The following is a 13,987-nucleotide window of genomic DNA, read 5'->3' as shown; positions in this document are numbered from 1 at the left end:
TGTTTATAGAGATGGCGGTGTAGATATTTCCATGTTTATACAGAACACGGTGTAGATATTTCCTTGTTTATACAAATAGCGGTGTCGTTATTTCCATGTTTATACAGATAGTGGTGTAGATATTTCCATGTATATACAGATGGCTGTGTAGATATTTCCATGTTTATACAGATGGCTGTGTAGATATTTCCATGTTTATACAGATGACTTTGTAGGTATTTCCATGTTTATACAGATGGCGGTGTAGATATTTCCATGTTTATGGAGATAACTGTGTAGATATTTCCATGTTTATACAGATAGCGGTGTAGATATTTCCATGTTTATACAGATCGCGGTGTAGATATTTCCATGTTTTTACAGATATCGTGCAGATATTTCCTTGTTTACATAGATTGCGGTGTAGATATTTCCATCTTTCTACAGATGGCATTGTAGATATTTCCATGTTTATACAGATGAGTGTATAGGTATTTCCATGTTTTTTCAGATGGCGGTGCAGATATTTCCATGTCTATAGAGATAGCGGTGTAGAGATTTCCATGTTTGTACAGATGGCGGTGTTGATATTTCCATCTATACACAGATGGCCGTGTAGATATTTCCATGTTTATTCAGATGGTGGCGTAGATATTTCCAAGGACATGCAGATGGCGGTGTAGTTATTTCCATGTTTATTCAGATAGCGGTGTAGGTATTTCCATGTTTACACCGATGGTGGTGTAGATATTTCCGTGTTTATACACATGGCGGAGTAGATACTTCCATCTTTATGGAGATGGCAATGTAGATATTTTCATGTTCATAGAGATGGCGGTGTAGATATTTCCATATTTATAGAGATAGCGGTGTAGATATTTCCATCTTTCTACAGATGGCAGTGTAGATATTTCCATGTTTATACAGATGGCCGTGTAGATATTTCCATATTTATACAGATGTCTGTGTAGATATTTCCATGTGTATACAGATGGTATTGTAGCTATTTCCATGTTTATACAGATGGTGGTGTAGATATTTCCATGTTTATTCGGATGACTGTGTAGATATTTCCATGTTTTTACAGATGGCAGTGTAGATATTTCAATGTTTATATAGATGGCGCTGTTGATATTTCCATGTTTATACAGATAACGGTGGAGAGATTTCCATGTTTATACAGAGAGCAGTGGAGATATTTCCATGTTTATACACATAGCGGTGTACATATTTCCATGTTTATAGAGACAGCGGTGTAGGTATTTCCATGTTTATACAGATAGCGGTGCAGATATTTCCATGTTTACACAGATGCCTATGCAGATATTTCCATATTTACACAGAGGGCTGTATAGATATTTCTATATTTATACAGATGGCAGTGTAGATATTTAAATGTTCCTACACATGACTGTGTAGGTATTTCCATGTTTATACAGATGTCTTTGTAGTTATTTCCATGTTTATAGAGATAGCGGTGCAGATATTTCCATGTTTATACAGATAGCGGTGTATATATTTCCGTGTTTATACAGATCATGGTGTAGATATTTCCATGTTTATACAGATACCGTTGTAGATATTTCCATGTTTATACAGACCGCAGTGTAGATATTTCCATGTTTATAGAGATAGCAGTGTAGATATTTCCATGTGTGTACAGATGGCGGTGTTGATGTTTCCATCTATACACTGATTGCCGTGTAGGTATTTCCATGTGTATACAGATGGCATTGTAGATATTTCCATGTTTATACAGATGGTGGTGTAGATATTTCCATGTTTACACAGATGACTGTAAAGGTATTTCCATGTTTATACAGATGGCGGTGTAGATATTTTGAAGTTTATAGAGATAGCGGTGTAGATATTTCCATATTTATACTGATAACGGTGTAGAAGTTTCCATGTTTATACAGATAGCAGTGTAAATATTTCCATGTTTATATAGATCACGGTGTAGATATTTCCGTATTTAAAGAGATAGCGGTGTAGATATTTCCATGTTTACACCGATAGCAGTGTTGATATTTCCATGTTTATACAGACCGCGGTGTAGATATTTCCATGTTTATACAGATAGCGGTGCAGATATTTCCATGTTTGTACAGATGGCGGTGTTGATATTTCCATGTATACACAGATGACCGTGTAGATATTTCCATGTTTATACAGATGGCGGTGCAGATATTTCCATGGATATGTAGATGGTGGTGTAGATATTTCCATGTTTATACAGATAACGGTGTAGTTATTTCCATGTTTATATAGATAGCGGTGTAGATATTTCCATGTATGTACACATGGCTGTGTAGATATTTCCATGTTTATACAGATGGCGGTGTACATATTTCTATGTTTATACAGATAACTTTGTAAGTATTTCCATGTTTACACAGATGGCGGTGTAGATATTTCGATGTTAATAGAGATAGCAGTGGAGATATTTCCATGTTTATACAGATAGCGGTGTAGATATTTCCATGTTTATACTGATCGTGGTGTAGACATTTCCATGTTTATAGAGATGGCGGTGTAGATATTTCCATGTTCATAGAGATAGCGGTGTTGATTTTTCCATGTTTATAGAGATAGCGGTGTGGATATTTCCATGTTTATACAGATAGGGATGAAGATATTTCCCTCTTTATAGAGATGGTGGTGTAGATATTTCCATGTTTATACAGATCACGGTGTAGATATTTCCTTGTTTATACAAATAGCGGTGTCGTTATTTCCATGTTTATACAGATAGTGGTGTAGATATTTCCATGTATATACAGATGGCTGTGTAGATATTTCCATGTTTATACAGATGGCTGTGTAGATATTTCCATGTTTATACAGATGACTTTGTAGGTATTTCCATGTTTATACAGATGGCAGTGTAGGTATTTCCATGTTTATGGAGATAACTGTGTAGATATTTCCATGTTTATACAGATAGCGGTGTAGATATTTCCATGTTTATACAGATCGCGGTGTAGATATTTCCATGTTTTTACAGATATCGGTGCAGATATTTCCTTGTTTACATAGATTGCGGTGTAGATATTTCCATCTGTCTACAGATGGCATTGTAGATATTTCCATGTTTATACAGATGAGTGTATAGGTATTTCCATGTTTTTTCAGATGGCGGTGCAGATATTTCCATGTCTATAGAGATAGCGGTGTAGATATTTCCATGTTTGTACAGATGGCGGTGTTGATATTTCCATCTATACACAGATGGCCGTGTAGATATTTCCATGTTTATTCAGATGGTGGCGTAGATATTTCCAAGGACATGCAGATGGCGGTGTAGTTATTTCCATGTTTATTCAGATAGCGGTGTAGGTATTTCCATGTTTACACCGATGGTGGCGTAGATATTTCCGTGTTTATACACAGGGCGGAGTAGATACTTCCATCTTTATGGAGATGGCAGTGTAGATATTTTCATGTTCATAGAGATGGCGGTGTAGATATTTCCATATTTATAGAGATAGCGGTGTAGATATTTCCATCTTTCTACAGATGGCAGTATAGATATTTCCATGTTTATACAGATGGCGGTGTAGATATTTCCATATTTATACAGATGTCTGTGTAGATATTTCCATGTGTAAACAGACGGTTTTATAGCTATTTATGTTTATACAGATGGTGGTGTAGATATTTCCATGTTTATTCAGATGAATGTGTAGATATTTCCATGTTTTTACAGATGGCAGTGTAGCTATTTCAATGTTTATATAGATGGCGCTGTTGATATTTCCATGTTTATACAGATAACGGTGGAGATAATTCCATGTTTATACAGAGAGCAGTGGAGATATTTCCATGTTTATACACATAGCGGTGTACATATTTCCATGTTTATAGAGACAGCGGTGTAGGTATTTCCATGTTTATACAGATAGCGGTGCAGATATTTCCATGTTTACACAGATGCCTATGCAGATATTTCCATATTTACACAGAGGGCTGTGTAGATATTTCTATATTTATACAGATGGCAGTGTAGATATTTAAATGTTCCTACACATGACTGTGTAAGTATTTCCATGTTTATACAGATGTCTTTGTAGTTATTTCCATGTTTATAGAGATAGCAGTGCAGATATTCCCATGTTTATACAGATAGCGGTGTAGATATTTCCATGTTTATACAGACCGCAGTGTAGATATTTCCATGTTTATAGAGATAGCAGTGTAGACATTTCCATGTTTGTACCCATGGCGGTGTTGATGTTTCCATCTATACACTGATTGCCGTGTAGGTATTTCCATGAGTATACAGATGGCATTGTAGATATTTCCATGTTTATACAGATGGTGGTTTAGATATTTCCATGTTTACACAGATGACTGTATAGGTATTTCCATTTTTATGCAGATGGCGGTGTAGATATTTCCAAGTTTATGGAGATAGCGGTGTAGATATTTCCATATTTATACAGATAACGGTGTAGAAGTTTCCATGTTTATACAGATAGTGGTGTAAATATTTCCATGTTTATACAGATCACGGTGTAGATATTTCCACGTTTATAGAGATAGCGGTGTAGATAGTTCCATGTTTATACTGATAGCGTTGTTGATATTTCCATGTTTATACAGACCACGGTGTAGATATTTCCATATTTATAGAGATAGCGGTGTAGATATTTCCATCTTTCTACAGATGGCAGTGTCGATATTTCCATGTTTATACAGATGGCGGTGTAGATATTTCCATATTTATACAGATGTCTGTGTAGATATTTCCATGTGTAAACAGATGGTATTGTAGCTATTTATGTTTATACAGATGGTGGTGTAGATATTTCCATGTTTATTCAGATGAATGTGTAGATATTTCCATGTTTTTACAGATGGCAGTGTAGCTATTTCAATGTTTATATAGATGGCTCTGTTGATATTTCCATGTTTATACAGATAACGGTGGAGATATTTCCATGTTTATACAGAGAGCAGTGGAGATATTTCCATGTTTTTACACATAGCGGTGTACATATTTCCATGTTTATAGAGACAGCGGTGTAGGTATTTCCATGTTTATACAGATAGCGGTGCAGATATTTCCATGTTTACACAGATGCCTATGCAGATATTTCCATATTTACACAGAGGGCTGTGTAGATATTTCTATATTTATACAGATGGCAGTGTAGATATTTAAATGTTCCTACACATGACTGTGCAAGTATTTCCATGTTTATACAGATGTCTTTGTAGTTATTTCCATGTTTATAGAGATAGCAGTGCAGATATTTCCATGTTTATACAGATAGCGGTGTATATATTTCCATGTTTTTACAGATCATGGTGTAGATATTTCCATGTTTACACTGATACCGGTGTAGATATTTCGATGTTTATACAGACAGCAGTGTAGATATTTCCATGTTTATAGAGATAGCAGTGTAGATATTTCCATGTTTGTACAGGTGGCGGTGTTGATGTTTCCATCTATACACTGATTGCCGTGTAGGTATTTCAATGTGTATACAGATGGCATTGTAGATATTTCCATGTTTATACAGATGGTGGTGTAGATATTTCCATGTTTACACAGATGACTGTATAGGTATTTCCATGTTTATACAGATGGCGGTGTAGATATTTCCAAGTTTATAAAGATAGCGGTGTAGATATTTCCATATTTATACAGATAACGGTGTAGAAGTTTCCATGTTTATACAGATAGCAGTGTAAATATTTCCATGTTTATACAGAACACGGTGTAGATATTTCCATGTTTATAGAGATAGCGGTGTAGATATTTCCATGTTTATACCGATAGCGTTGTTGATATTTCCATGTTTATACAGACCGCGGTGTAGATATTTCCATGTTTATACAGATAGCGGTGTAGATATTTCCATGTTTGTACAGATGGCGGTGTTGATATTTCCATCTATACACAGATGACCGTGTAGATATTTCCATGTTTATACAGACGGCGGCGCAGATATTTCCCTGGATATGTAGATGGCGGTGTAGATATTTCCATGTTTACACAGATAGCGGTGTAGTTATTTCCATGTTTATATAGATAGCGGTGTTGATATTTCCATGTATGTACACATGGCTGTGTAGATATTTGCATGTTTATACAGATGGCGGTGTAGATATTTCCACGTTTATACAGATAACTTTGCAAGTATTTCCATGTTTATACAGATGGCGGTGTAGATATTTCGATGTTTATAGAGATAGCAGTGGAGATATTTCCATGTTTATACAGATAGCGGTGTAGATATTTCCATGTTTATACTGATCGTGGTGTAGACATTTCCATGTTTATAGAGATGGCGGTGTAGATATTTCCATGTTCATAGAGATAGCGGTGTTGATTTTTCCATGTTTATAGAGATAGCGGTGTGGATATTTCCATGTTTATACAGATAGGGGTGTAGATATTTCCCTGTTTATAGAGATGGCGGTGTAGATATTTCCATGTTTATACAGATCACGGTGTAGATATTTCCTTATTTATACAAATAGCGGTGTAGATATTTCCATGTTTATACAGATAGTGGTGTAGATATTTCCATGTATATACAGATGGCTGTGTAGATATTTCCATGTTTATACAGATGGCTGTGTAGATATTTCCATGTTTATACAGATGACTTTGTAGGTATTTCCATGTTTATACAGATGGCGGTGTAGATATTTCCAGGTTTATACAGATAACTGTGTAGATATTTCCATGTTTATACAGATCGCGGTGTAGATATTTCCATGTTTATACAGATCGCGGTGTAGATATTTCCATGTTTATACAGATCGCGGTGTAGATATTTCCATGTTTTTACAGATATCGGTGTAGATATTTCCATCTTTACACAGATTGCGGTGTAGATATTTCCATCTTTCTACAGATGGCATTGTAGATATTTCCATGTTTATACAGATGACTGTATAGATATTTCCATGTTTTTACAGATGGCGGTGCAGATATTTCCATGTCTATAGAGATAGCGGTGTAGATATTTCCATGTTTGTACAGATGGCGGTGTTGATATTTCCATCTATACACAGATGGCCGTGCAGATATTTCCATGTTTATTCAGATGGCGGCGTAGATATTTCCAAGGACATGCAGATGGTGGTGTAGTTATTTCCATGTTTATACAGATAGCGGTGTAGGTATTTCCATGTTTACACAGATGGTGGTGTAGATATTTCCGTGTTTATACACATGGCGGAGTAGATACTTCCATCTTTATGGAAATGGCAGTGTAGATATTTTCGTGTTCATAGAGATGGCGGTGTAGATATTTCCATATTTATAGAGATAGCGGTGTAGATATTTCCATCTTTCTACAGATGGCAGTGTAGATATTTCCATGTTTATACAGATGGCCGTGTAGATATTTCCATATTTATACAGATGTCTGTGTAGATATTTCCATGTGTATACAGATGGTATTGTAGCTATTTCCATGTTTATACAGATGGTGGTGTAGAAATTTCCATGTTTATTCAGATGACTGTGTAGATATTTCCATGTTTTTACAGATGGCAGTGTAGATATTTCAATGTTTATATAGATTGCGCTTTTGATATTTCCATGTTTATACAGATAACGGTGGAGATATTTCCATGTTTATACAGAGAGCAGTGGAGATATTTCCATGTTTATACACATAGCGGTGTACCTATTTCCATGTTTATAGAGACAGCGGTGTAGGTATTTCCACGTTTATACAGATAGCGGTGCAGGTATTTCCATGTTTACACAGATGCCTATGCAGATATTTCCATATTTATACAGAGGGCTGTGTAGATATTTCTATATTTATACAGATGTCAGCGTAGATATTTAAATGTTCCTACACATGACTGTGTAGGTATTTCCATGTTTATACAGATGTCTTTGTAGTTATTTCCATGTTTATAGAGATAGCGGTGCAGATATTTCCATGTTTATACAGATAGCGGTGTATATATTTCCATGTTTATACAGATCATGGTGTAGATATTTCCATGTTTATACAGATACCGGTGTAGATATTTCCATGTTTATACAGACCGCAGTGTAGATATTTCCATGTTTATAGAGATAGCAGTGTAGATATTTCCATGTTTGTACAGATGGCGGTGTTGATGTTTCCATCTATACACTGATTGCCGTGTAGGTATTTCCATGTGTATACAGATGGCATTGTAGATATTTCCATGTTTATACAGATGGTGGTGTAGATATTTCCATGTTTAAACAGATGACTGTATAGGTATTTCCTTGTTTATAAAGTTGGCGGTGTAGATATTTCCAAGTTTATAGAGATAGCGGTGTAGATATTTCCATATTTATACAGATAACGGTGTAGAAGTTTCCATGTTTATACAGACCGCGGTGTAGATATTTCCATGTTTATACAGATAGCGGTGCTGATATTTCCATGTTTGTACAGATGGTGGTGTTGATATTTCCATCTATACTCAGATGACCGTGTAGATATTTCCATGTTTATACAGATGGCGGCGCAGACATTTCCATGGATATGTAGATGGCAGTGTTGATATTTCCATGTTTATACAGATAGCGGTGTAGTTATTTCCATGTTTATATAGATAGCAGTGTAGATATTTCCATGTATGTACACATGGCTGTGTAGATATTTCCATGTTTATACAGATGGCGGTGTAGATATTTCTATGTTTATACAGATAACTTTGTAAGTATTTCCATGTTTATACAGATAACTTTGTAAGTATTTCCATGTTTATACAGATGGCGGTGTAGATATTTTGATGTTCATAGAGATAGCATTGGAGATATTTCCATGTTTATACAGATAGGGGTGTAGATATTTCCATATTTATACTGATCGTGGTGTAGACATTTCCATGTTTATAGAGATGGCGGTGTAGATATTTCCATGTTCATAGAGATAGCGGTGTTGATTTTTCCATGTTTATAGAGATAGCGGTGTGGATATTTCCATGTTTATACAGATAGGGGTGTAGATATTTCCCTGTTTATAGAGAGGGCGGCGTAGATATTTCCATGTTTATACAGATCACGGTGTAGATGTTTCCTTGTTTATACAAATAGCGGTGTAGTTATTTCCATGTTTATACAGATAGTGGTGTAGATATTTCCATGTATATACAGAGGGCTGTGTAGATATTTCCATGTTTATACAGACGGCTGTGTAGATATTTCCATGTTTATACAGACGACTTTGTAGGTATTTCAATGTTTATACAGATGACGGTGTAGATATTTCCATTTTTATACAGATAACTGTGTAGATATTTCCATGTTTATACAGATTGCGGTGTAGATATTTCCATGTTTATACAGATCGCGGTGTAGATATTTCCATGTTTATACAGATGGCGGTGTAGATATTTCCATGTTTATACAGATAGCGGTGTAGATATTTCCATGTTTTTACAGATATCGGTGTAGATATTTCCATGTTTACACCGATTGCGGTGTAGATATTTCCATCTTTCTACAGATGGCATTGTAGATATTTCCATGTTTATACAGATGACTGTATAGGTATTTCCATGTTTTTACAGATGGCGGTGCAGATATTTCCATATCTACAGAGATAGCGGTGTAGATATTTCCATGTTTGTACAGATGGCGGTGTTGATATTTCCATCTATACACAGATGGCCGTGTTGATATTTCCATGTTTATTCAGATAACGGTGTAGATATTTCCATGTTTATACAGACCGCAGTGTAGATATTTCCATGTTTATAGAGATAGCAGTGTAGATATTTCCATGTTTGTACAGATGGCGGTGTTGATGTTTCCATCTATACACTGATTGCCGTGTAGGTATTTCCATGTGTATACAGATGGGATTGTAGATATTTCCATGTTTATGCTGATGGTGGTGTAGATATTTCCATGTTTACACAGATGACTGTATAGGTATTTCCATGTTTATACAGATGGCGGTGTAGATATTTCCAAGTTTATAGGGATAGCGGTGTAGATATTTCCATATTTATACAGATAACGGTGTAGAAGTTTCCATGTTTATACAGATATCGGTGTAAATATTTCCATGTTTATACAGATCACGGTGTAGATATTTCCATGTTCATAGAGATAGCGGTGTAGATATTTCCAGGTTTATACCGATAGCGGTGTTGATATTTCCATGTTTATACAAATAGCGGTGCAGATATTTCCATGTTTGTACAGATGGCGGTGTTGATATTTCCATCTATACACAGATGACCGTGTAGATAATTTCATCTTTATACAGATGGCGGCGCAGATATTTCCATGGATATGTAAATGGCTGTGTAGATATTTCCATGTTTATCCAGATGACTTTGTAGGTATTTCCATGTTTATACAGATGGCGGTGTAGATATTTCCATGTTTATAGAGATAACTGTGTAGACATTTCCATGTTTATACAGATAGCGGTGTAGATATTTCCATGTTTATACAGATCACGGTGTAGATATTTCCATGTTTATACAGATGGCTGTGTAGATATTTCCATGTTTATACAGATGACTTTGTAGGTATTTCCATGTTTATACAGATGGCGGTGTAGATATTTCCATGTTTATAGAGATAACTGTGTAGACATTTCCATGTTTATACAGATAGCGGTGTAGATATTTCCATGTTTATACAGATCGCGGTGTAGATATTTCCATGTTTATACAGATCGCGGTGTAGATATTTCCATGTTTATACAGATAGCGGTGTAGATATTTCCATGTTTTTCCAGATATCGGTGTAGATATTTCCATGTTTACACAGATTGCGGTGTAGATATTTCCATCTTTCTACAGATGGCATTGTAGATATTTTCATGTTTATACAGATGACTGTATAGGTATTTCCATGTTTTTACAGAGGGGGTTGCAGATATTTCCATGTCTATAGAGATAGCTGTGTAGATATTTCCATGTTTGTACAGTTGGCGGTGTTGATATTTCCATCTATACACAGATGGCCGTGTAGATATTTCCATGTTTATTCAGATGGCGGCGTCGATATTTCCAAGGACATGCAGATGGTGGTGTAGTTATTTCCATGTTTATACAGATAGCGGTGTAGGTATTTCCATGTTTACAGAGATGGTGGTGTAGATATTTCCGTGTTTATACACATGGCGGAGTAGATACTTCCATCTTTATGGAAATGGCAGTGTAGATATTTTCGTGTTCATAGAGATGGCGGTGTAGATATTTCCATATTTATAGAGATAGCGGTGTAGATATTTCCATCTTTCTACATATGGCAGTGTAGATATTTCCATGTTTATACAGATGGCCGTGTAGATATTTCCATATTTATACAGATGTCTGTGTAGATATTTCCATGTGTATACAGATGGTATTGTAGCTATTTCCATGTTTATACAGATGGTGGTGTAGATATTTCCATGTTTATTCAGATGAATGTGTAGATATTTCCATGTTTTTACAGATGGCAGTGTAGATATTTCAATGTTTATATAGATGGCGCTGTTGATATTTCCATGTTTATACAGATAACGGTGGAGATATTTCCATGTTTATACAGAGAGCAGTGGAGATATTTCCATGTTTATACACATAGCAGTGTACATATTTCCATGTTTATAGAGACAGCGTTGTAGGTATTTCCATGTTTATACAGATAGCGGTGCAGGTATTTCCATGTTTACATAGATGCCTATGCAGATATTTCCATATTTATACAGAGGGCTGTGTAGATATTTCTATATTTATACAGATGTCAGTGTAGATATTTAAATGTTCCTACACATGACTGTGTAGGTATTTCCATGTTTATACAGATGTCTTTGAAGTTATTTCCATGTTTATAGAGATAGCGGTGCAGATAATTCCATGTTTATACAGATAGCGATGTATATATTTCCATGTTTATACAGATCATGGTGTAGATATTTCCATGTTTATACAGATACCGGTGTAGATATTTCCATGTTTATACAGACCGCAGTGTAGATATTTCCATGTTTATAGAGATAGCAGTGTAGATATTTCCATGTTTGTACAGATGGCGGTGTTGATGTTTCCATCTATACACTGATTTCCGTGTAGGTATTTCCATGTGTATACAGATGGCATTGTAGATATTTCCATGTTTATACAGATGGTGGTGTAGATATTTCCATGTTTAAACAGATGACTGTATAGGTATTTCCTTGTTTATACAGTTGGCGGTGTAGATATTTCCAAGTTTATAGAGATAGCGGTGTAGATATTTCCATATTTATACAGATAACGGTGTAGAAGTTTCCATGTTTATACAGATAGCGGTGTAAATATTTCCATGTTTATACAGATCACGGTGTAGATATTTCCATGTTTATAGAGATAGCAGTGTAGATATTTCCATGTTTATACCGATAGCGGTGTTGATATTTCCATGTTTATACAGACTGCGGTGTAGATATTTCCATGTTTATACAGATAGCGGTGCTGATATTTCCATGTTTGTACAGATGGCAGTGTTGTTATTTCCATCTATACACAGATGACCGTGTAGATATTTCCATGTTTATACAGATGGCGGCGCAGACATTTCCATGGATATGTAGATGTCAGTGTTGATATTTCCATGTTTATACAGATAGCGGTGTAGTTATTTCCATGTTTATATAGATAGCAGTGTAGATATTTCCATGTATCTACACATGGCTGTGTAGATATTTCCATGTTTATACAGATGGCGGTGTAGATATTTCCATGTTTATACAGATAACTTTGTAAGTATTTCCATGTTTATACAGATAACTTTGTAAGTATTTCCATGTTTATACAGATGGTGGTGTAGATATTTTGATGTTCATAGAGATAGCATTGGAGATATTTCCATGTTTATACAGATAGCGGTGTAGATATTTCCATATTTATACTGATCGTGGTGTAGACATTTCCATGTTTATAGAGATGGCGGTGTAGATATTTCCATGTTCATAGAGATAGCGGTGTTGATTTTTCCATGTTTATAGAGATAGCGGTGTGGATATTTCCATGTTTATACAGATAGGGGTGTAGATATTTCCCTGTTTATAGAGAGAGCGGCGTAGATATTTCCATGTTTATACAGATCACGGTGTAGATATTTCCTTGTTTATACAAATAGCGGTGTAGTTATTTCCATGTTTATACAGATAGTGGTGTAGATATTTCCATGTATATACAGAGGGCTGTGTAGATATTTCCATGTTTATACAGACGGCTGTGTAGATATTTCCATGTTTATACAGACGACTTTGTAGGTATTTCAATGTTTATACAGATGACGGTGTAGATATTTCCATTTTTATACAGATAACTGTGTAGATATTTCCATGTTTATTCAGATTGCGGTGTAGATATTTCCATGTTTATACAGATCGCGGTGTAGATATTTCCATGTTTATACAGATCGCGGTGTAGATATTTCCATGTTTATACAGATAGCGGTGTAGATATTTCCATGTTTTTACAGATATCGGTGTAGATATTTCCATGTTTACACCGATTGCGGTGTAGATATTTCCATCTTTCTACAGATGGCATTGTAGATATTTCCATGTTTATACAGATGACTGTATAGGTATTTCCATGTTTTTACAGATGGCGGTGCAGATATTTCCATGTCTACAGAGATAGCGGTGTAGATATTTCCATGTTTGTACAGATGGCGGTTTTGATATTTCCATCTATACACAGATGGCCGTGTTGATATTTCCATGTTTATTCAGATACCGGTGTAGATATTTCCATGTTTATACAGACCGCAGTGTAGATATTTCCATGTTTATAGAGATAGCAGTGTAGATATTTCCATGTTTGTACAGATGGCGGTGTTGATGTTTCCATCTATACACTGATTGCCGTGTAGGTATTTCCATATGTATACAGATGGCATTGTAGATATTTCCATGTTTATACAGATGGTGGTGTAGGTATTTCCATGTTTACACAGATGACTGTATAGGTATTTCCATGTTTATACTGATGGCGGTGTAGATATTTCCAAGTTTATAGGGATAGCGGTGTAGATATTTCCATATTTATA

Source organism: Pan troglodytes, chromosome 16 (genome assembly GCF_028858775.2).
Source record: "Pan troglodytes isolate AG18354 chromosome 16, NHGRI_mPanTro3-v2.0_pri, whole genome shotgun sequence".
In the NCBI taxonomy this organism is placed as follows: domain Eukaryota; kingdom Metazoa; phylum Chordata; class Mammalia; order Primates; family Hominidae; genus Pan; species Pan troglodytes.
Note: the sequence above shows the minus strand (reverse complement) of the source record.